Here is a 23,932-nt window from a genome sequence, read left to right as displayed (position 1 = left end):
ATAGTCTCCTCATAAGACTCCTTGCTTCACCCTTACATCTCTGTGGTCCATTCTCATTATAGAAGCCAAATAATAGTTTCAAAATATAAGTCAGGTTATGACACATTATGTCCAAAACTGCCAGTGACTTCCATACCACTGAGTAAAGGCTAAACTCCAACAACACCCTAGCAGTCCGTTCAAGATCTACTTTCCCACCACTCCTCTGACCTCATCTACTACTGCTCCCTTCTGTGTTTATTACCGGAACAAGCCAAGTTTATCCCCACATTGGGGCTTTGCACTTGCTGGAGCACTCTTCCTCCTGGACAGCAATGAAGCTCACTTCTTTACCTCCTTCAGGTCTTCGCTCAAATGTTGCTTTTTTTAAGTGAGATCTTTCTTGACCATATAAGGTATCACTTCCTACCCTTCTCACCTGGCTTTATTGTTTTTTCCCTGTCATAATACATATCAACTCTTATTCTGCCATTTATTTGTTTTTCTATCTCCTTCTTCAATGTAGCAGGGATTTTTTACTGTTTTGTCTAGAACATTTCCTGGTACAAAATGGGTGCTTAAAATTTTTTGTTGAATAAATGGACAAGTAAATATCGACCCCGTTCTCAAAGAGCTTAAAATTTAATAAGAAAAAGTAGCCACATAAACAGATAAGTAACTATGGAACATTGACATATCTGTCTATAGCAAATGTATCATCAAGTACCATTAGACTACAGCAGAGAGAGCAAAGAACTTAGAAAAGGGGAAGTGAGGAAGGAATTACAGAGATAAGGAAAATGGACTGAATCTTTGAAGATGTTTAGGAGTTTTTTGTTTTTTGTTTTCTTTTCCTGGAAAAAGAGAAGGACACAAGCTATGCAATGTGTGGGCAAGCAGGCCAGCCTGGAATAATAGAATATTCAGGGAGTGACCGTAGCACGTGGTGTATGGGAGTGAGGGATGGAAATGAGCCAGAAGAGGTGTTCTGGGGATGGAATTGGAAGAACCTCTGCCCTTCCCACCTATACTCACTCCCTGAGTATGTCTGAACTCGAACCAGAGCTTCCAACCCTCCTTCTCCCTGCATCCAGCCTCTCGCCTTCATCACACCATCTCCCAAACTGCCACCAGAGTTGAATTTCTAAAAGTCAAATCTAGTCACATCATTCCCCTGCTTAAAAGCAGTTTCACTCTTTATTGTCAATGGAATGAAGCTAAAACACCTTAGCTTGCATATAAAGTTTATTTCTTAGAGATTGCAAGTAAACTTTTTCATTTTTATTAGAAGTTTTCTATATTCATCCAAAAATATAATATTGAAATTCACATTTACATATGATACATAATTCAGTTGTTGCCACATCAGACTCCTGACTATACTTCTGAGAAGATTCATCATATAAATCTAATCACGTAAGAGTAATTCCAAGCATAGAAGAAGTTTTTTGTTTGTTTTTCTTCATTACTTTGACAATTTTGTTCTGGCCTCTTACTGACAAATGATCCTCATCAGCAATGGGTCTCAAATTTCACTGTGCAGTCAAATCCTCTAGAGAAGTTGTAAAAACACAAATTGTTGCACTCTATTCAGAGAGAATAAAATTTGTTAGGTCTGGGGTAGGACCCAAGAATTGGCATTTCGAGCAAGTTCCAAGGTGATGTTGCTGCTTTGCGGGGACCACGCTTTGAGAACCATTGTCCCATAACAGTTGCAGCCATGTGGTCAAGATTACTTATGAACTCACTTCATATGTCCATGGGAAGTGAATTCAGCCAAGAATGTCAAAACACAGAGGTTTTAGAAAAATGACTGATCCTGTTCTCTCACTCTGGAGTAACTGCATAGACAGATGTAGAGGGTAGACAGCAGATCCTTTGGGACCCTGGGAGAGCCAGCTCAGCATTCTTTTTAAGCGAGCCAAAGACGTCTTCTCCAGTTTAACCTTTATCTGAGATACTTAGAGAGGGATCCCTCCTTGGTCACAGCCAGTTCTGCCTGAGGCTGGTCCTGCCAGAGGGCCCGTGAGTGGCGACAAACCCCACCTCTATCAGTTTCTACACGCACAACACCTACCACAGAGCTCACATCCACGGAAGCTCACACTAAGCTCTTATGTCTGAATGACCAAGTTCCATTGAACCCAAATATGCTGGAGGGATTCAGTGCAAGTGGAAAGTACTTTTGAAATTTGTTTCTTTGTATATGTTTATTCTGGATCTTTGATGGTGTCTATTTCAAAGAAACAATAATTGCATGTATATTATAATTTTTGACATCAGGTAATACTTTGCACAGAATCCTTCAGAGGTCAGAAAGCTTTAATATCCTTTCATCCCCCAGAAATGAAACATATGTTAAGCTGTCTGGCCTAAGGCTGCACACTGAGTCACTGCAGGATGTGGAGATTAAAAGCCCAGGAACTCTTAAGAGTTACATCTTGCGCCTGTAACAATACAGCTAGCTGCTCAGCCGTAGTTCCTTAACTTTTCTTGAAGAATTGAAGAAAATTAAGAGCTCAACAATAGAGGAATCATGATATAAGACTTGAATTATTCTCTGAAACCAACTAAACATAGAAATGCCTGAGTACACTACTGAACACATGTCAGTGTTATTTTCTGGGGGAAAAAAACAGATTACATAATGACCTTGGTTTTTAAACATAACAATGAAAACCTGGATCTTAAAGTCTCAAATTATGTCAAGACAAGTTGGGACGAAGATGAAGGGAGACTAAATTTGGGCTAAATTCCAAGACAATAAAACATACTCAAAATATTCCATTTACTTGTGACTGTCCTGTAGTAACTGTGAGATACCACTGAAGGTGGGTGATGGAAGTTTGGTGCGCTCTGTGCTCCACCTGCTGGCAATTATCCTCGCTGGCCATTCCTGAAATGGGCTTACAAGACTCTGCCCTCCTTCCTGACTAAGCAGGTTCTCCTGTCTATTGTGTGCATCCATAGATGTTTGGAAGCCCAAGGATCATTTTCAGTCTCAAACAGTCACCATGTGTTTCAGCCCAGGCAGGTGGTTCTTCTGACAGTGCAACTCTCTCAAAAACTTGGCTTCCTACCTGTTCAGTTCCCGCCAGCTCCAACTATCAATAGCCATGACCATAGCTTTCTCTATGTAAACTTTCTCTATTTGCTGTATGTCTCTGCCTTTGCCCAGTTGTGCTTCTCCCTGTGCCCCCACCCACACCCACACATGCTCCCACCTCCCCTGCTTCTCTCCTTCTCTCTGTTCCCCACCCCTGTCTTGAGTGAATGGCAAGTTCTCTGGCAGGGATCAATGGGAGACCAACACCTTTAGCTCTGCTCAACTGAATAGATTTACTGGGCATCAGTGCCCTGACTGGACCTTGAGAACTTAATGCTCTCAGAGACTCTAACAAAGGGTGGGATGGTTGCACCTTTAATTTGATACTGATTCCAAAGCTGAGTTTTAATCAAACTTTGTCACTCAAAGGTCTTCCCAGTTTTATGTTTTATTTATTGGGTTAAGAATCAGTTGCCTCTTCCAATCCTGAAAGCCCCCACATTTTTTATTCTCTTTATGCCTTTTTCTAGATTCTTGGCAGCATCCCACTTCAGTGTATCAGTTTCTCTGTCACTCAGGATATGGTAGATTTTGCTGTGGTTCAAACAGCCCCCAAGCTTCATGGCTCAGAATCACAAATGTTTATTCCGCCTGTGGCAGGTCGGCAGGAGGGCTCCGCACATCATAGTCAATCAGCGCGCCCGGCAGGTGGAAGCTGCATCTCTAACCACGCTCCTAAAATCGCTGAGACATGAAAACGTGAACATGGTAAATTGTGCACTCACTCTTCACTCACCTCCTGAGAGTGACACAAGTCACCACCATATTATTGGCCAAAGCAAGTCATGGGGCCACACCTAACTTCAAAGAAGAAGGAAAGTACCATCCTACCACCATTAGATAAACTGTTTTCCCAGGAAGGCCAAGAACTGGAACACTTCAGAACAGCCCTGATGACTGGGATACAGGGAGAGGTTAGAAAAAACAGTATATACAACTTTCCTAAGTCAGAGAAGAGACAAGCAAAGAAAGCATTGTCCGCATAGCTAAGGAAAATATATGGATACCTTACAACATGGAAACCATAAAGCATGATAGAAATAAAGTCCAGACATATCACTTTTGAAAACAGGTAAATGTAAATGGGGTTAAATTCCCAAATTGGTTGAATAAGACAAAGTCTAACTACAGAAGGCACAACAAAGTCACATCAAAGGTTAGACCAAGGGACAGAAAACTATGACCCTCAGGACAAATCCAGCCCAGTCCACTGCCTATTTTTGTAAATAAAGTTTTATTGGAACACAGCATGCCCATCTGTTTATGTATTATCTGTGGCTGTTCTCTGTTGAATAGTTGCCGCAGAGACCATATGGCCCACAAAACCTAAACTTTTTTTTTTTTGGTTGAACATAATGTCTAGTAACTTCCTGAGGTAGAGTTCATTGATGGTAAGTTTTATCAGACCATGCAGGTCTTAAAAGGTTTTAATTTTACCTCCATATTTAACTGATAATGTAGCTGGATACAGAATTTTAGATTTTAAATTATTTTCTATTTGAGTTTTTAAGGAATTTATGCATCGTCTTCTTAGCCTTGTGCAGTTTGTTTTTCTCCTTGGGGTGTTTAATGACAGTCTCTTTATTCCCAACTATCTGAAATTTCATGATAATGTATCTTGGAGATCTTTTCTCATTCTTTGTGTTGGGCATGCAGAGAACTTTTAATTTAGAAATTTGGATTTTTTTGTTTTAGGAAAGATAGCAAAATTTTTAAGTATTTATTTTATTCTATTTCCTCTTTCCTTTTTGTAGAGGTCCTATGTTTTGTGTGTTGAATCCCTTTTCCTGATAACCTACTTTTTTCATCTTTTCTCTTCAATTTTCCATCTCTGTCTATTTATTCCACCTTCTGGAAGATTTTTTTCCTCAGTCTTCTCTTCCGATATCCTGACGAAATCTTACATCTTTGCTACTGTATTTTTAAATTCCAAAAGTTCTACTTCTTTTATGTTCTTTCCTTAAAGCCGTCCAGATTTGTTTCATGCATACATATCTTTTTTATCCATAAAGATATGAATTATGTCTTCTGTTTTAATTTTCGTTTCCCTTCACTGTCCATTTTCTGTGAGTTTATCTTTTCCCACTTTGTTTATTTTGGTTTCTGTTTTTAATGATACAGTCTTTCCTCAGCTATCTTTGGTTGTCCATTTTAAGAGTGAGGAGAGGGATTTATCGGATGCTCTGTATGCATAGGTAGAGCTCATCTAATGGTGAGTTTCACTGTATGGTCATCAGCCAGAGAAAGGGATTTCTCAGTGGGAGACTCCCAAATGTCACTGTCTGTAGATGTTACTTTCCTCTTGGATCAGTCTGTTTTCCTAGAGAGGAGCTCTCCAGCCTCCTTTGTACTCTCAGCATTCGAGGAGTTGAGTTAGGGAAAGAAGTAAATGAAGGGTAAATAGACTCACTATCAGGATGTCAGCATCAATTTAATGTGTTATGAGTGTGACACTTTCCCTCTGTCATCAGGTATACCTGAGTCCCCAGTAGCTGCTTCCAATGCATGAATTCTCCAAGTCTTAGAGCCAAATAAATAAACAAGATAAATAGAACCAGAGTAACTGGGACACTTCTATACATTCCCATACCACCTCCAGACACCACCACCAGTATCCTGGAGGTAAAGAGTCAGATGAGGACTTGATAGTGATGTCAGTTGTTGAGACACTGCCAGAAAATAATAAACTCATTATATCTTGCATTGTCACTCTAACCTCCTTCCTCCCCTGCCCCTTCATCAGCCTCTCATTGATGTAAACAAGGTAAGTAACTTACATTAGAACCAGGGAAGGAATGAGCACATTGTCTTTTGGGTTTTTTTTGTTTTTTTTTTTACATTTTTTATTGATTCATAATCATTTTACAGTGTTGTGTCAAATTCCAGTGTTCAGCACAATTTTTCAGTCATTCATGGACATATACACACTCATTGTCACATTTTTTTCTCTGGAGCACATTGTCTTTGAAGTCAAGTGCTCACAAGTTTGCCCAGTACATTTTAACTTTCCTAGTCCAGAGAATGGTAAGTAAGTTGACAAAAGTTCCAGTTACTAAGTTATATTGGTCGACTCGACAAATATTTATTTAGTACCCAGAAAAGGTACTGCGACTCACATTGTGTTGAGAGAACAGTTGGATGAGTTGTGCAGATTTTCTTAAAGGGAAATTTAGATAGGATGTGATAGCGGTCTCAAAGAGCCACCATAAAAAAAAAAGAGTGGAAGTCCTAAATGGGGACTACTATACATAAGTTAGAGAGGGAGATGTTACCATAAAGTAAGAAAATTTTTCTAATGATTAAAAGTTTCTGGAAATAGAATATACCACTTGTGAAACATACATATAGTCAAGACCTGATAAACATATGGAAGCTTACTGCAAAGAAGAGAATTTCTACATTTGGACAAGATTAGACTAGGTGACCTCTGAGTTCCCTTCCAACTCAAAGACATGTCTATAATTCTTCCTGGGTTATAACTGGGAGCCCAATGCCTAGGTGGTTGGTAGCAATCATTTTATGTTTTATGAATATACTTTTAACATTTTTATTTGTCTTATGTATAGAAAAGCTAAAAATATCATCACCCATAGTTCTGTAGCCTAAATACAATAATTAATAATAATTTGATATATTTCTTTGTGTAATTTATAGTTTACTTTGTCTTCTTTTAAAAGTCATTTATAAGTATTAACTGAACATTATTTTCATTAAAAATTTTCTTAACATAAATACATTAACATTTTTAACATAAAATTATCTGAAGTGATAAAAGTGTTTCAACTTGTGATGAGATATTAACAACATTGCTATTTTCCAAAATATTTGTAATACTCTCCCCAGCCAATGCAAATGATTTAATTTGGATGGTCATTACAATGTGCCGATTAGTATTAAAATGATTACAGTCCAAAATCAGGGAATGAATTGTAAATACCTTCAAATTAGACATGGCCCCTTCCTTAAAAAGCTCATGGCAATTTTTTGAATTCAAATTGGAGGAGTCATGGGAAGGGATTACAAAGTACCTAATTCAATAAGCTATAAAAGTCTTTAAATTGCTGTGGAATGACTGTTTTCAAGAAGGCAGAGGGAGCAAAAGATCTACTTGAGAAGCTGAAATTAAACTTGTTTTTTCTTCTTTCCAAAGGTTGGTCTCTTATCTTTGTTTTATCATATATGTTGCTTTGTGGGGATAGTCATTAATATATTTTATCTGATTATAGTTGTATGGCATAGTATTCTTACTGTCCAACTATGTTAGCAAGTACAAAAAAGTAAGGAAGTTCAGAAATTAACTTGTTCACACGAATTTCATTCTAAGGCACTTATTAAAGGTATCAGCTGTCTCAAATTTTGCTAGGTGCTTATTACTCAGTAAAATAAGGCAGACAGAAGAGTAAATGAAAGGATGTGCTAAATGCAATGATAGAGGTCTATGCAAGGCACTGTGTGGTCACCTTATTAGGATGGGCTTAACTACGCCAGAGAATTTCATGGAAGGTGTTACACAGGAGGTGACCAGTAGAAAAGGGAAGATATGTTCATAGTAGAAACAGTATCTTCAACAAATGGCATTTTCAGCAAGAAAACACAGGGGTCTAACGAATCACTATGAGCAGTTCAGTAATGTTGAGGCACCATTGGCATGTGTCTTAATCTTAGTGGTTACAATTCGGTGTCTTTAACTATCTTTGCACTGCACTCCTCCTTTAGATTGAAGCCTTGAGGTCAAGGACTATGTCGCGTTCTTTGTGGCCTCAGCAAAGGCACAGTACCTGGTCCATAGTTGGGGATCAATGTGTGTTGAAAAAATAAGTAAGTGGGTAAACAAGCAAGTGAATAAGCAATCTAAGACTCAGAGATACTAAGTACTGATACTTTCATAATAACTCAATAGTTGTTTCAGTCTTATGCCATCTTTATTACATGTGTTTTTATTTTTTAAAAATTTTATTGCAATGTAAGAGGCATATAACACTGTGTAAGTTTAAGGTGTACCACCTGTTGATTTGATATATTTATATATCACATATGATTATCCCTGTAGTTAGTAACACCTCTATCACATCATATAATTATCATTCTTTTTTATGGTGAGAACATTTAAGAGCTAGTCTCTTAGCAACTTTACAGATTTGTATTAGAAGATGAGTAAGTTCTCGGGAACATACAGCATTGTGATCATAGTCAACAATACTGTATTACATACTTCAAAAATAGTTTTTTTTTCAGTCCCCAAGTTATTTCAGTTAGCTTGTATTAGATCATTAAAAAAGAGGAAAATATCAATATGTTGGATTTATTTTGTTTGTATAGGCTTTTCTGGAGTGTAACTACTAACCATCACTTTGTCTGCTTTCTCTGGTCTTGTTTCCTCCTCAAACTGTTGGAAGATGGCTTCTACCCCACTGCTCCACAGAAATTTCTCTGACAAAGATCCCCCATGACCACTATCTTGACAAATCTAATGAATCCATTTCAGTCCATATCTTACTGACTTCGGTTTTGCTAGGTTGCACGTAGTTCTCTGTATTTTCTCACTTCTGCCTTCACTCATGTTATCTGTCCTGTCTGGAATGTCACGTACACACATGCACGCACACCACCCTTCCTGGTCTTTTACCTAGTGAATTTCTGTTCATTCACTCTTAAGTTTCAGTATGTGTCATTTCCTCCAGCAGGTCAAGTATTCCCTCCCTGCACTGCCTGCCTATGGCACACACAGTATGACAGTATTATTTGCATTTATCACATAGTCTGGCAGTTACATGTTTGTGTTTCTGTCCTCACTATATGGAGAACTTTTTGAGGGAATAAGTTTATTTTTGTATATTTTTGTATCCCTTACACCTAACATCCTAGTGGATAATCAACATATTGATGTTCACATTGCTAATAAGAACAATCAAAATTTAGGACAGCAAATTGTAGGTCCTGTTACCTACAGTTTCTTTTAAATGGAATGGGTGGTAGTGACAGAGCTTTCCATTTCCACCACCCAGCGCAGTTTTGAGGCACCACGGCCAAGAAGCAAATTGCTGTGATTGGAGCTGGAATTAGTGGACTGGGTGCCATTAAGTGCTGCTTGGATGAAGACTTGGAGCCCACCTGCTGTGAAAGAAATGATGATATTGGAGGTCTCTGGAAATTTCAAGTAAGTTTGGATTTGATTTGATTTTAAGCAAGTAGCTTTTTAAAATATCTGTAACAGTTTGGGTGATGATTTCCTCAAATGGAACATACACTACACCACATTTCCTACACATAACTTGATGTCCTGAATCTTGCTTGCATGACTCACTGACTGAAGAAATTTGTAAATATATGTCAGTCTCAGACTTAGGCATGAAATTTATGAGATTCTTTTCTTGGTAGTTGAGATTCCATGTGACAATGAGATGGTAGTTGAGGATTCCTTCAGCAGATCAGGTGGTATTGTGTAAGGAAAAGGATGTCACAGATTTTTTTTTCCCTGACTTAGCATGGGTATAAGGTGGGTAAAATGAAGTTTTTCTTGTTGTACTTTTGTGTCATATATAAGCAATTTCATTTATCCCAACGTCTTGAGGATATTCTTCTATATTTTCCCCCGGAACCTTTATTGATTTGCCTTTTCTGTTTGGTTGATGGTCCATTTTGAAGGTCTATTTCTCCTTTTAATTATGTTAATTTTTTACTTTATAAGTTTTGAAATTATGTTACTAGGTGAATTCATATTTAAGCTTTTATATTTTCTGTAGAATTGATGTTTATATCATTATAATCTCTCCTTCATCTCTAATCTTGACATAAAGTTAATTTGTCTGATAGTAATACGGCCACGCTGGTTGACTTTGGGTTAGTGTTTGAATGTTATACCAAGTCTTTCAGTCTACAATTGTCTCTTGTAAAAAAGATTTTTGTAATGTATTTTGGTTTTTGTTTTAGAGTGTTTACATGCAATGAAATGTGAATATAGCTGAGTTTTAGTTTATTATCTAGTGTGTTTTTATTTGTTTTATATCTTCATTGTTTCTTTATTCCTTATTTTCTTCTTCCTTTTGACATTACTCAAATATTTTTCCTATTTTTCTCACACATTAATTATTAGATATCCATTCTTGCATTATTATTAATGGCCACCCCAAAAATTTCAATATGCATCCTGACATTACTTTCTATCTTATGTTTTGTACTTTTATCACTTTCTAAATAAAGCAAACATTTTACAACAGATTGAATCCATTTTCCCCTTCCCATTCTTTGTGTTATCATATATTTTACTTCTTGAAAGTGTTATAAACCCCACAAGACATTACTGCTACTGTAGTTGCTGTTTAACAGTTAGCAGACTTTATGTTATCCTTGTATTTATTATTTCTAGTGTCTGCCATGCCTTCACATGTTGGCACGCTCCCATCTTGGCTCATTCCCAGTCAGACTGAAGGGCTTTCTCATAGTTCTGGGAGTGCTGGGTTGCTGGCAAAAAATTCTCTCAGCTTTCGTTTGTCCAAATATGCATCTATTCCACTTTTATTTTCAAAGTATATTTTCACTGCCTTTAGAAGTCTAGGTAAACGGTTTTATTTCACCATTATAAATATATTTTTCCATTGTTTTTGAATTCTGTATTTCTTTTGAGAAGTCAGTCATAAGCCTTCCTGTTCATTCACTGTAACTTTTTTCTCTAGCAGATATGGGAGTGAGGGAGAAAACATTAATTGAGAAAATAAAAGGCAAAGTACCGTTTTATTGTATTTGAGGTTATTTTTCTTCTTTAAAATATTTCATCTTGATTTTCTTGTTATTGAGAAGTTTATTAAGAGAGGGTTACTTTTTGTAGAAAAGTACTTCTGAGAAAATGCCCAGTGTCTACAAATCTGTGAGCATCAACACTTCCAAAGAGATGATGTGCTTCAGTGACTTCCCCATACCTGATAATTTTCCTAACTACATGCACAACTCCAAACTCATGGACTACTTCAGGATGTATGCCAGACGCTTTGGCCTCTGAAATACATTCGTTTCAAGATACAATATAAATGAAATACTGCATTGTCGGGCAGGGGAGGTACAGACACACTTGTGCACACACAAGAGTTACCCTTGGCACCCTCTAGTATGATCAGACGAAAAGATCACTAGCGGGCTTCCACCCTGGAAAGCCATCACTTATAACAAAGTAATGTTTTGAAGATTACGCTTAAATATGAGGTTGGAGAGTTTTGACCGTTCTGATCAAATACCTTGGTGTGGTATGGTAAGGGTCCTCTCTCTTAGCCTTAAATTAAAAATATTTAAGGACTTACAATAATGGCAGCAGTAATTGAGCAAAATTATATAGAATCAGGGTCATGCAAATAACATAAAGAAGACTTTTTAAGATCCGTGGAGTTCCCATAATCTATCTACAACCACCACCCTCAACACACACACAAAAATCCATCCTACAGTCATAGTGGAGCATCAGCCCAACTCTGAAACTCGAAGTCAAGCCCAGGGAAACTGGGCAGGCCTGTGCTACAGCACGAAAACCACGAGGTATACTAGTTGCCCTCATTTGGAAATCTGCCTGGAAAAGGGACATTATTTCTGTGGCTTCAGTCACTTCCTTGTTTTTCCACAGTTAAATCTCAACCATTTCTATGGAAAATTAGGTTTTTGATGAAATACTCATATTATCTTGAAAACGCACTGTCTCAGTCTATTCAAGCTACTATAACAAAATACTACAGACGGAGTGGCTTATAAACAACAGAAATTTGTTTTATTATTTCTGGAAGCTGGAAGTCTGAGGTCAAAGATCCAGTATGGTTGGGTGGGGACTCTCTTCCTGGATCATACGCCCATGCCTTCTCTCTCTGACCTCCCATGGTGGGAGGGGCTAGGATGCTCTGTGGGGCCCCTTTTCTAAGAGCACTAATACCTTTCATGGGGGCTTCACCTTCAGGACCTGATCACCACTCTAAAGCCCTCACCTGCTGACACCATCACCTTTGGGGTTAAGATATCTACATATGGATTTTGGGGGACACACATTCAGACCATATCACACACCCACAGCAGAACCACCATAAGAGTACCCAGGAGTGGGGACTAAATGGGCATGAATGCCTCAGATGGGTTGTGTTGTTCAGGTTTATGGGGTTTGGGGGAGGAAGAATTAACCTGACAAGAGTGACTGTGTATGATTTGTACTTGTGCCTTTGTTCTCAGACCAAAGTGTGCAATGTGAGGAAACGTCCAGATTTCCCCTTCAGTGGACAATGGGACGTTGTTGTGGAGGCTAATGGAAAACAGGAGGCTTTGGTCTTTGATGGGGTCTTGGTCTGCAGTTGACATCACACAGACCCCTACTTACCACTTCAATCCTTCCCAGGTGTGTCAGAGGAATCTGTTTGGTAGAAGAGTACTTGCCCAAAAACTTACAGAGCAAAATGATTGGGCATAAAATTTATTACTAAAATTAAAGAAATGTCTCTGGTCACATTTAATGACAAACAATGAACTGTCCAACATATATGTTACTAGGACAGTATAGTCCCTTGAAATACAAAAGTAGGCAAAGACAACAATTTCTACTTTATTTACTACAGTTTCATATAGCTTATAATAAACAACAAAAAATTAGCCCACATCTAAATGGTTTTAGTTTCATGTCCATTCATTTGGTCTCATTCCCTTCCAGAGAAAGTGAAATTAATAAAATTAATGACAAGTGAAACAAGCAAAATCCATAAATGTAGATATTTGCTTCTCTACAATATGAAAGAGAGTATGGGACAAGATCTGAAAATAATATTCATTTATCATGGATTTTCACTGGTTAATAAAACCAAACTAGTAGCTTATTGCTCCCTTTGAATTATCTGTGTAAATGATTCCTATATCAAAAGAGACTATTACTTAAAAAAAAAAAAAAGACTTCCCCCTGCTAACTAAACGCTCTCCCTTTACGCTTACTCCATTTGTCCTCCCTTTCCTTCAATTCCCATCAAAAGTCAATCAAGAAATATTCGATGTATCAGTGCTTTTCTATGATGCTTAAAAAGCCATCATAAGAAACTTTTCAGGGGTTGAGGCAAACTGAAAATAGAAGAGTCCTAAATGGAAATCAAGGGACTGAAAACTGGATTTTGGTTGTCCAACTGACTGGCTAAGTTATGTATGACAAGTACTTAATCTTTCTGTGTCTACACACCCACAGTCTCTTGTAAAATGAAAGCACTTGATCTTTGGGATGTTAAAAAGTAATATATTCTGAAAAATCACAATATAAAATATGACATAGTCTACAGCTTATATTATTGTCACATATTTTCATCTTCTTTGTGACTTGCTTCCTTCCTGAGAGACACTCCCTACAGAGGGACATGTGGGGTATGCGTATTTGGGTAGATTTCAGTAGGGAGAAACTAAACATGTTCAGAGTGTGACAATCTCCGAGAATGGCAGACACAGAGTGGGAACTGTTCTGAAGCCCTCGGCAGAGCCAGGGACAGTATGAGGACATTAGATGCTTGAAGATCAGAGGGGATGTCAAATTGATTAAGAAAAGTCCTCTATCTCCTTATAAAGTAATAAAACAAAACAGTAACAACCAGTTTCCTGCTTCATCATTTTGCTTAAGACTGCATGGGGCAATGTAATAATGAATAAAATTCATTATTCATAGTGAAATTGTTATGAAACTTTCATTTTGGGCAGGTCCAAGACAGACCTACCATTTACTATGTCACAAGATCACTTGTCTGTAACTAGTATTCATAGGTACTGATTCTGAGTTTACTCCCTCTTTCAGGCCTGTGAAATATAAAATTAAATTTTTAAGACAAAGCATGATAGTCAATTTACTGACCCAGACTCAGAATCTTGCTCTTTTAAACTGTGCAGAACATTATTTCTTCTTTGTGTTGAATTAGCAGTGTGAAAAGTACTCATTATAATGAGAAATTCTTTTCTCCCACCACAGGCATTGAGAAGTTTGAAGGCTGTTATTTCCACAGTAGGGAGTATAAAAGCCCTGAGGACTTTTCAGGAAAGAGGATTATAGTCGTTGGCACTGGGAATTCTGGAGTGGATATCGCAGTGGAGCTCAGCCATGTAGCAAAACAGGTTTGTCTGTTAGAATACCACAACGTTCACTAGTAAAAGCCTCTGCATATGTGGGTGCCATTCAGAATGCATGTCTGGTCTCTGAGGGACAAAAATAAGAAAACGAAATTGATGGGCCCTGGCCTCAAGATATTTAAATTCACGGGAAGCAGATGATAAATGCAAAATAAATACCTCATCTTCACAACGGAAAAGACATGCAAACAAATTACAATTAACTGAGTTAATGACGTAAAACATTAACACAGATAAAACAAAATGTTAGATAATGGAGCTGGCTTTTCTCATTACCATAGCAACATCTGGGTCCTGAAATAGACTTCAAATAGCGTTAAAGACAAGAAACTGGGAGTCCATCTGGGAGCAGTAGATTTTGGTGGTAGAATTAAAGAACAGGAAAAAGAGAAAAACCAAGACAGATGATAAACATGTGATCCTCCTTAACTAGGAGTATTGTATCTACAGTGATGGAGGAAGATAGGAGAATATAAATTCCATTTTAGGCATATTTTATATTTTAAAAAAGCAAGTTATCCAAGAACTTCATTTATGATTGATTATTCTTTCTTCCATGGAAAAATTAACAATACTATGATTTAGGAAGAAAATGAGAGAACTTTTGAATTCAGGATTATTAACCTTAAGTAATGCAAAGCCCAGCCCACTAGGATGTTCCGATATCCTGATTATGTTTACATATTTACCTTTTTTTATTATCATTTATCTTAAGTAATACTAAGTCACTCACTAAGAGTATAAAGGGTTTTAAATAAGCATTTTAAAAAGTAAATGCTTTGTAATGAACATCCATCTGATTTATCTTCTGCTTCACAGATTTGATCAATGAGAACTGAGATTCAACATGGTCACTTCAAGACTGCAAAAGCACCAGAATCAAATCAATAATTCAGTATATTTTCTAATTGCATCAGAATGCTGAGAAGTTTACAAATATAATACGGAAAGATTTGAAAGGGATTCTAGTTACATTCCAGTAAGCAGTACACTAGTCCTGAATAATTTGATTGATTCAAGGTTTTAATGTACATTTTCATTTTGATGTAAACAATATACTGGAATTATGTAGTAGTCAAAATGATAATTCACTCACTTCTAAATTCAAACTCATATATGAAGCACAGAGATCTATCAATATCCAGGGATTTTTTTTTTAATAGTAATTCAGAAACATACAGACTAGTGACTGAAGTTTTCTGTTTTTCATTCAGAAACTTGTTATCGTAGAGTAGCCTTTTTCTGGAAATCAGTAGACAGCTCTGGGTGTCTGGGATAGGTCAAGGATGATCACTGAATAATATTTTACCTCCTAATTCTCAGTAGCCAACATTCCATAATGGGTAAACTATGAATAAAAATAATCCTATATGAAGGGTTGTCCCTTCTCTGGCTTGCTCTCTGCCTCCTTCAGGTATTCCTCAGTACTTGACGAGGAGCGTGGATTTTACACCGTGTTTGGGATAATGGGAATCCCATGGATAGTTCATTCTTCACTCTGTTCAATAGTTTTTACCGGAAAATAGCAACTACAGCAATAGTAAATAACCACTTAGAGAAGATACTGAACTCAAGATTCAATCATGCACACTACGGCCTTCAGCCTCAGCACAGGTGGTAACCAGAGTGCCTTAATGTGTGTAATTATGTGTATGTGTAAAAGTGAATTTACCTTAAAGATAATTCAGCTTCTTATTGTGGTCAATTAATCTCATGCATTTGTTAATATAAGCATATATTATAACATATATATATAATATATATTACTGCACATAAAGGTGAGTTGTTTTCTGATGCTATTTAACCACTCTTATTCATTCAGCAATCATTTCATATTCAACTACTATGTGCCAAACACAAAAATAAATAATACATTGTCCCTCCTTTCAACCAGGCATGAAGTCTAGAGGGGAGAGAAAGCCATGAAAACAGGTTAGAGCAAGGAAGTGTGACTGGTGTCATGGCAGATGTCAGGGTAGGGTACAATGAGGCTAAACGTAAGAATTTCAACTGAGATTGCAGTGCAATTGTCAGGTAAGACCACATGGAAGGCGAGATATGTTAGGATCCCTTCCTCAGCTTGCATACCTCTGTGACTCCAGGTCTATCCCAGGGAGGCTGCAGCTTCTGGGGAAAAGGCAAAAGACAGATGTGGGAATCAGTACCAAGCTGAGTTAAGAGAAGAGAGAGAATAGAATGAAGAAAATGAGATTTTAGGAAGTAAAAGTATCAACCAAAGAATCAATCTAAGGAATAACAGTTTGGAATTATAAGCCAGTGGTTGTTTTTCTCATATGACTACTTAGTTTTCTCTAAGGGTAATTCTGAAAGAGAAATCTCTGAAATGTATGGCAAATGAGACAAAAGAATGTGGTGATTATTGATTCATTCATTAAAAATATTTAGTGAGCATCTACTATGCTTTGGATACAGAGCAAAACTGCATTTTACCTGAGGGAGATAGATAGTAAAAAAAAAAAAAGAGAGAGAGAAGGAGAAGGAGAGGAAGAGGAGGAAGAGGAAGAGGAAGAAGAAGATTATGAGAACTCTGAAGCATCATGTGATAAAAACTAATGAGTAGGGACAGGCAAGTAATGCAATGGAATCATCAAGAAGGTATTTCTGAAAGGTAATGTTTAAGCTAAGACTTAAAAGACAAGAAGGAGCAGCCAATGAAGAGAGTTGGGAGAAAAGGATTCAAATAGTAGGACATGAAAGTACAAAATTATTGAACCCGGTGGGAGTTCAGTACAAATTGAGGAGCATAAAGAAAACCAGGGTGATCAGAACAAAGTCAGGGAGAAGAAAATGGTAGAAGAGGAGGCTAGAGAGGGAGGCAGGAGCCAGATCGTGTATTTCCAGGCCATGGTGCAAAGTTTGGATTTTATCCCAAGAACAGTGAGAAATACGTATTTTAAGCATGAGAGAGTCATGATTTGATGCACATTTTTAAAGGATCACTCCAAGGGCTGTTGGAGGAAAATGAAAAGCCTAGTGGTTACAGGTGGGATCAAAAGGAAACGGAGTAGCTTAAGAGAGTGATAAATTGGCTTGGATGCCTATAATAGAACTAGAGAGGAAGTAAAGTGGATAGATTCATGATGGGCTTTGAAAATAAAACTTACAGTACTTGCTGATGGGTTGAGAATGGAAGGGAATGAAAGAAAGGGAAGAATCAAGAGCTCTCAGGTTTTTCACTTGAACAATTGGGTTGACAATTTGGTCATTTACTGCTATTGGGATGAAAAGCAGTCCAGAGGAGGAACACGTTTGGAAGCAAAAGCTGAGTTCTGTTTTGCCTATGTTGAGTTTGAGATGCCTGCGAGACAGTCAAATGGAGACAAATATCAAGCAAGTAGTTCACTATGTGGGACTGGAACTCAGAGAAGAGGTCTGAGTTAAGAGATATAAATCAGGAAAGATAAAAATCATTTGATCAAATAACTTCTATTAGTTTCACTCAAGCACAATCTCATAACAACTGCAATCTATTCTTTAAAAACCTTTATTACCAGGAAAAAGTAGACAAGAGGATTCTGCAAACAATGTACACCGCTCCCTTTCTCTTAATCCCAGCTATACCTACCTTTGTTCTCTGAGCCACAGCTGCTGGCGCCTAAGGGCAATAGGGGTCAGTTAAGGATCTGAGGTCTATGCAAGTCCTTCTCCGCCATGAACCAAGCAAGTTCCTAGAGATCAGCTTCAGAGATCTCCAAGCTAAGAACCAGAGATCATCAGGTCCTGGGCAAAACTTGGTGTGGAGCTCTTTGGTGAAAGTCAACATCAGCCCTTCATGATGAATGCCTGGCCCTACCACTGATGAGGGTTAAGAAAAAAAAAAATGACTGAGTAGGCTGAGTCCTTCCTGAAGCCAGGAAAGTCCCCAGATTGGGGGACACAGGTAAGTTGTCTCCAGGTACCTGAACAAGAGAAAGGCTGCTTGTTTCTGTATCTTCGGCCCATAGAGGTGGTCCTTTTAATTTTTCCAAAACAGCTGCCACAAGGGGTACTCCAATAATCAGACCTTAGCCCCAATAAGCTGCCAAAGAAAAATACTATCCCATGTAATGAAGTCAGCATCCAAAGAAGAGAAGATGGGTCAGAAAACCAGAACAATGGCCTAGGAAAATAGAAGAAGAAAGAGAGGTTAATTTGCATAAAAATATGAAGAGAACTTTAAGGAGACTCAGTGTGGCACAAAACATTCTTTTAAGCTTAAAAATATTATTTCTAAGCTAAAGATGACAGCAGATAGATTAAAGCAGAAAACGGTTACCGGATAGGTTAAGAGAAGTGAGAACAGATGGAGGAGACAAAATATTTAAATAAATCATAGAAAAAGTTTCAGATTGAAAAGAGACCACTGAATCCAGGTTGAATCATTAAACACACACACGCACACACAGAGCATGAGCTGCATTCGATGAATATGCTTCCAACCAGGAAGAATAAGTTATCTACAAAGGAAAAATAATTAGATATTCATCATACTTTACATTCACAAGACTGGAACCTAGAATACAGTGGAACAAAATCTACAGCTTCTGAGGGAAAATGTCTTCAAATCTATGAATTCTAAACCCTGACAAGACATGAGTCACCTGTAATAAGGAGAGAAAATTACCTGAGGGTGTATTTTCAACAAATAAATCAGAACAGACACCTCAACATAGAAGAAAATGAGAAAAGGGGAAAAGATGTTAAGCAATCTGTCTATAATTAAATCCAAATAAATAAAGATGAACCATTGGAACTGTGTAACAGAACTACTAAATATAGGGTTTTTTAAATAAAGAGTGCCTAGCAAAGTAAAATTCTAATAAATGTACCAAACTGGCTCAACAAAATCAAGGAGGGAGGAGGGAAGAAAAGAAAACAGGTGAGTGATGTGGCTGGAGCTGCACTTCAGAAAATTAATCCATTCGGTCATAATAAAAACATAAGGTCAAAGATTCCTCTTAATGGTTATGAGTTTTCATGTTTTATCTTAAAGATAAATCTGTTTTTTATCATCTGTGTTACATTTTTTTCTAATCATTTTTTTTCCATTGGTTTAACTTGTGATGCTTTTTAAAAATACAAGTGTCTTCAAGATCTTACGGTAGCTCTCAGAGAAAAAAATGTGACAATGAATATATATATGTTCATGTATAACTGAAAAATTGTGCTCTACACTGGAATTTGACACAACATTGTAAAATGATTATAAATCAGTTAAAATATTAAAAAAATACAAGTGTCTTAAATTTTCAATACTCATATATGTTGTACTTTCTGGGTTTATTTTTTTTTTCATTTTTGTGTATATATTTTTTGTTGAAGTATAGTCAGTTTACAATGTTGTGTCAATTTCTGGCGTACAGCATAATGCTTCAGTCATACATGAACATACATATATTTGCCTTTTTGAGTTTTAAAACTGGTTAAGAAGGTCTCCCTTGCCCCAGGATTCTCCAAGATTTACATACAAGATTCTTACTTTTTAATTTTTTTATTCTTGTCTTTTATCAATTTAGAATTTATTTTCAACATAGTAACTGTAAAATCAGAGTCTAAATTTTATGTATATTCTTATAGAACTCTCCCTTTACCCTCAGATGAAGCCCAAACTCAGTGGCCCTGCATTTTTATTCCCTACTCCTCCCCTTCAAGTTGCTTAAGCCAAACTTAACTCCACTTATTTTTCTATGTGTACCTCACTTTTCAATATCTGTATCTTTGTTCACTCTTTTCCCTCTACCCCATTTTCAGTTCAGATACCCCTCTATCTGTAACAGACCCTCCCGGTTATTTACCAAGTTGCTCCTTCTTCCTTGCAATAGAAGATGGTTGGGTCAGGGTGTTCATGTGACCTAGTTTTCTTCAAGAAGAGTAAGGGGAAGACTACTGAATGGACTTTCTGGGAAGGCTAATGTTTGCCTAGAAAAAGACTTGCAATCCACCAACGTAAATCCTTGCCCTTCCCTTTCTCCCTCCTCTCTGGAGCATGGATTCAATACCTGGAGGCAGAATTACTTAAGGCAATCATTTAGTCATTAACAAGTTATTTGAATGAGTACTTGTGTCGGGTACCTGTTTTTAAATTCACAAACTTGTTTATAACAAATGTGTTACAAATCTAACTTGGAGGTTGATTTTGCCTACAAAGGATAATCATTTGGTAAGGAAGTAAGGTGGGAAGGCTAATGGTAATAACTGTGCCTTCCAAACTGGGATCATTGTAATAGATCATTTCTTCCTCTATTTTAAGTAGTTCAAACTATTTTAACACTAAAAAAAAAAATGACCGCACAAAATGTGAGATTACACAAATTTTCAAGATAAAATATAAGACTACAGGAAAAAAAAAAAAGTAGAGCTGAGGCGGCCACTAAAGCATTCAGGGTATAAAATTTCTCTCCTGTGGGAGGCAGAAAGTTGGATAAGCACAGATTTGGGGGAGGGGATGCAAATGGCTGGCTTCAATCCCTTCTCATATGCATTACTCTTTTTGTATATTTATTTACTTGGGATTTTTTGTGTTTTTTTATCTAGACCTTTAAGTCAGCATCCAACTGTCAGTGATGACCTCCTGAATCACATAATTTCTGGAAGAGTCCAGGTGAAGCCCAATGTGAAGGAGTTTACAGAAACAGATGCCATTTTTGAAGACGGCAGCAGAGAGGAGGGCATCGATGTTGTCATCTTTGCTACAGGATACAGTTTCTCTTTTCCTTTCCTGGATGGCTTGATCAAAGTTACTAATAATAAAATGTCCCTGTATAAACTCGTGTTCCCCCCGGACCTGGAGAAGCCAACACTGGCTGTCAATGGCCTTGTCCAGCCCCTGGGCATCGTCCTGCCTATTGCAGAACTCCAGTCTCACTGGGCTACACGAGTGATCAAAGGTATGTAAATGAGTACTAGAGTAATTCCTAACGCTTCAGGGAGAGCTACTTCTCAGTGTCTTCTTGCCCCTAGTGCTCCCCTTTCAACCCTTGGAATCCTGACAAACTCTGAATTAATTTTCTTTTCCAGGGCTGAGCCACTTACCCTCAGTGAAGACCATGATGGCAGACATTGCCCAGAGGGAGAGGGCTATGGAAAAACGGTAAACGAATAATTAGTAACAACTAGCTGGGAAACTTCACGGGGATCATGGAATTCCTAATCTGGGATCAAAATCCCTACTTCATCTCACTTTATCATGTGGGGGTTTTCCTCCACGTCCTAAGTAATTATGTATCACAAAACCAAGCATGAATCTTAGTACCCTGACTCAGTTATGCAACAAATGATCAGATTTATTCTCTTTAAATCATATTAAATCTGAATTTCAGTCCTTACCTTCAGTCATTATTGGCATTTCTCCCAGGGTCCCATCAGAATCCGGGAAACTTATGTGATTCCCCAGAACACGGGCATAGACATTGATTTTCACCACATCACATTCCTTACTGGCATCTTCATTGCCTAAGTCTAAAGCACGCACTTAAAATCTGGAGGCTTTTGGCTCCCTTGCCAGGAGTAGGATGAAGGGATCTTTGCTGAAGATGGGCTGTCCAGCTGAGATGAGCTCAGAGTCCAATCTGCCCAGGAGCCCCTCACATCTATTCCCTCTGACCCCCTAAAACCCCCCTAGACCATTTCACACAACTCTTCTATTTCACACACTGTGTGTAATCTCTTCCTCTCCCCTCTTGTTTCCCTCAAAGATATTACATTTTCTCCCATGAGCCTAGAACTTAAGGAAACAAAAGCTAGAAGCGGAAATATTTTGCAAGGAAGTTATTTCATTGACCAAGTAATTACAAATGTTTGAGACTAGGAAACACAGAAGGCTTGATAGAATGGTGGAGAAGAGGAATATAGTCAGAAACCATACAAATTAATACCTTAGTTACCTTGCCACATCATTTTCGGGTTTTAAAGACTGTAATGTGTATGTATGTGTGTCCATATAAAGAAACAAAATTCATTCTCATTAACCCACCCCACTTTATGCTCAGTTTTTCAAAAGTTGCAACACAAAGAAAACCATTGGTTGAGAAAGTATTCAAGTACCATTCTTATCAATATTTGGAAGAAGAGGTGAAATGTCTCTAATTCATTCATTAAAATTAAAATTAAAATATCTTGTGCCTATTATGGCAGGTGTACTGCTAAGCATTTCCAATACGGTAATGAAGAGTGGTATAAAATGGCGACACGATTGTTTCTTCTTCTTATGTAACAGTATCTAAAACAAGACTACTGTTCTCAGATGCGAAGGCTACAAAATTTATGCCATGGTGAAGGTCCCACACACCATGGAACAAATGTTCAGTTCCTGCAAGAGAGGCGCCAGCTCTCCCAGACCTCTAAAATGACACTTTGCGTTCTTGCATCAAGAAATATACTGTACCCTTACCCCACCTTGTGCAGGTGTGCACGGGGCTGCTGATATTCCATAAAACACATTTACGCCTATTAGAAAAAGTCACTGCTTCCTCAAGACACTTGACTTCTAGGCATGAGAAGTTAAACTGTCATACTGAAAATGAAATCTGCGATATGAGCGGGGCTTCTAGTGTTCTGCAGTCTCTGAAAGTGCGTCATGCTGAAGCATCTGGATCAAGGCAGGGCTGTCCAAACAGCTGCCATTTCCCAGCAGTGCTGCAGAGTTCCTGTGCTCTGCAGGGGCAGCTAGACCCACTGCATCCCTACCCTCCTGCAGCCACCAAGCTCCTGGGGCCAGGTTCTCAATGACTGCTTGACTATCCATCCCCTGGTTGACTGCACACACCCACACATACACACAGAGGAGGCTAGAAGTTAAGAGTTTTCCATCCCACCTACACAACACACAAGGAAGTACCCAACTGGATCGCAATCCTTCATTTACCAAATGAATATCTTAGAGGGTAGGGACTCACTGCTAAAACCAGTCTGCAGTTCAGTTACCCTGGTGCCATCAAAAATGAAGGGACAAGAGCATGGAAACTCATGTTCTGGGAACACTCCCATTTAATGGCTGAGTGGAGCTGGGTTTGTCACTTGGCTTTCTAGCCCTCAGTTTTGTCACCTCTAGAGTGAGTAGAAGTAAATTGGTGGCTTTCAGATCGTACAAATCTCTGTCCTCCCCCTTGTTTCAGGTATGTGAAGACGCCCCGCCACACAATCCAAGTGGACCACATCGAGTACATGGATGAGATCGCCGCCCTGGTGGGCGCGAAGCCCAACCTGCTACTCCTCTTTCTCTCAGACCCAAAGCTGGCCATGGAGGTTTTCTTCGGCCCATGCACCCCGTACCAGTACCGCCTGCAGGGCCCAGGAAAGTGGGCTGGGGCCCGAGAGCCATCCTGACCCAGAGAGAACGGATTATCAAGCCCCTGAGGACTAGAATCACTAGTGAAGACAGTCCCGCATCCTCACAGCTCTCTTGGATAAGGATGGCACCAGGTGGCCTGGCACTTCTGGCTGCTGGGTTAGCATACTTTAGATATATTCATCGTGGTAAACAGAAATGAATGAACACTGAGTAGAAAAAGCATATAATAGCTTCTACTCATCCTGGATCCTTATGTTTTAAAATTTTGTCAGTAACGTATTCCAGTGTTATTTAGTACTGCTATAATTGCTATAGAAAATGTTGTCTAAATACTGTAAGATATCACTTACATGTGGAATCTAAAAAAAATACAACAAACTAGTGAATATAACAGAAAAGAAATGAACTTACAGATGTAGAGAGGGAATTAGTGGTTACCGGTGGGG

The 23,932-nt window shown here is 38.2% G+C and overlaps 1 pseudogene; it reads left to right on the top strand.

Annotated features, from left to right (window-relative positions):
- Positions 1-23,685, top strand: part of LOC102530213 (flavin-containing monooxygenase 5-like) — a 119,580-nt pseudogene extending 95,895 nt beyond the window's left edge.
- Positions 23,686-23,932: the final 247 nt, after the last annotated feature.

This window comes from Vicugna pacos, chromosome 21 (genome assembly GCF_048564905.1).
Source record: "Vicugna pacos chromosome 21, VicPac4, whole genome shotgun sequence".
In the NCBI taxonomy this organism is placed as follows: Eukaryota; Metazoa; Chordata; class Mammalia; order Artiodactyla; family Camelidae; genus Vicugna; species Vicugna pacos.
Note: the sequence above shows the minus strand (reverse complement) of the source record. Positions and strands in the feature narration are given on the sequence as shown.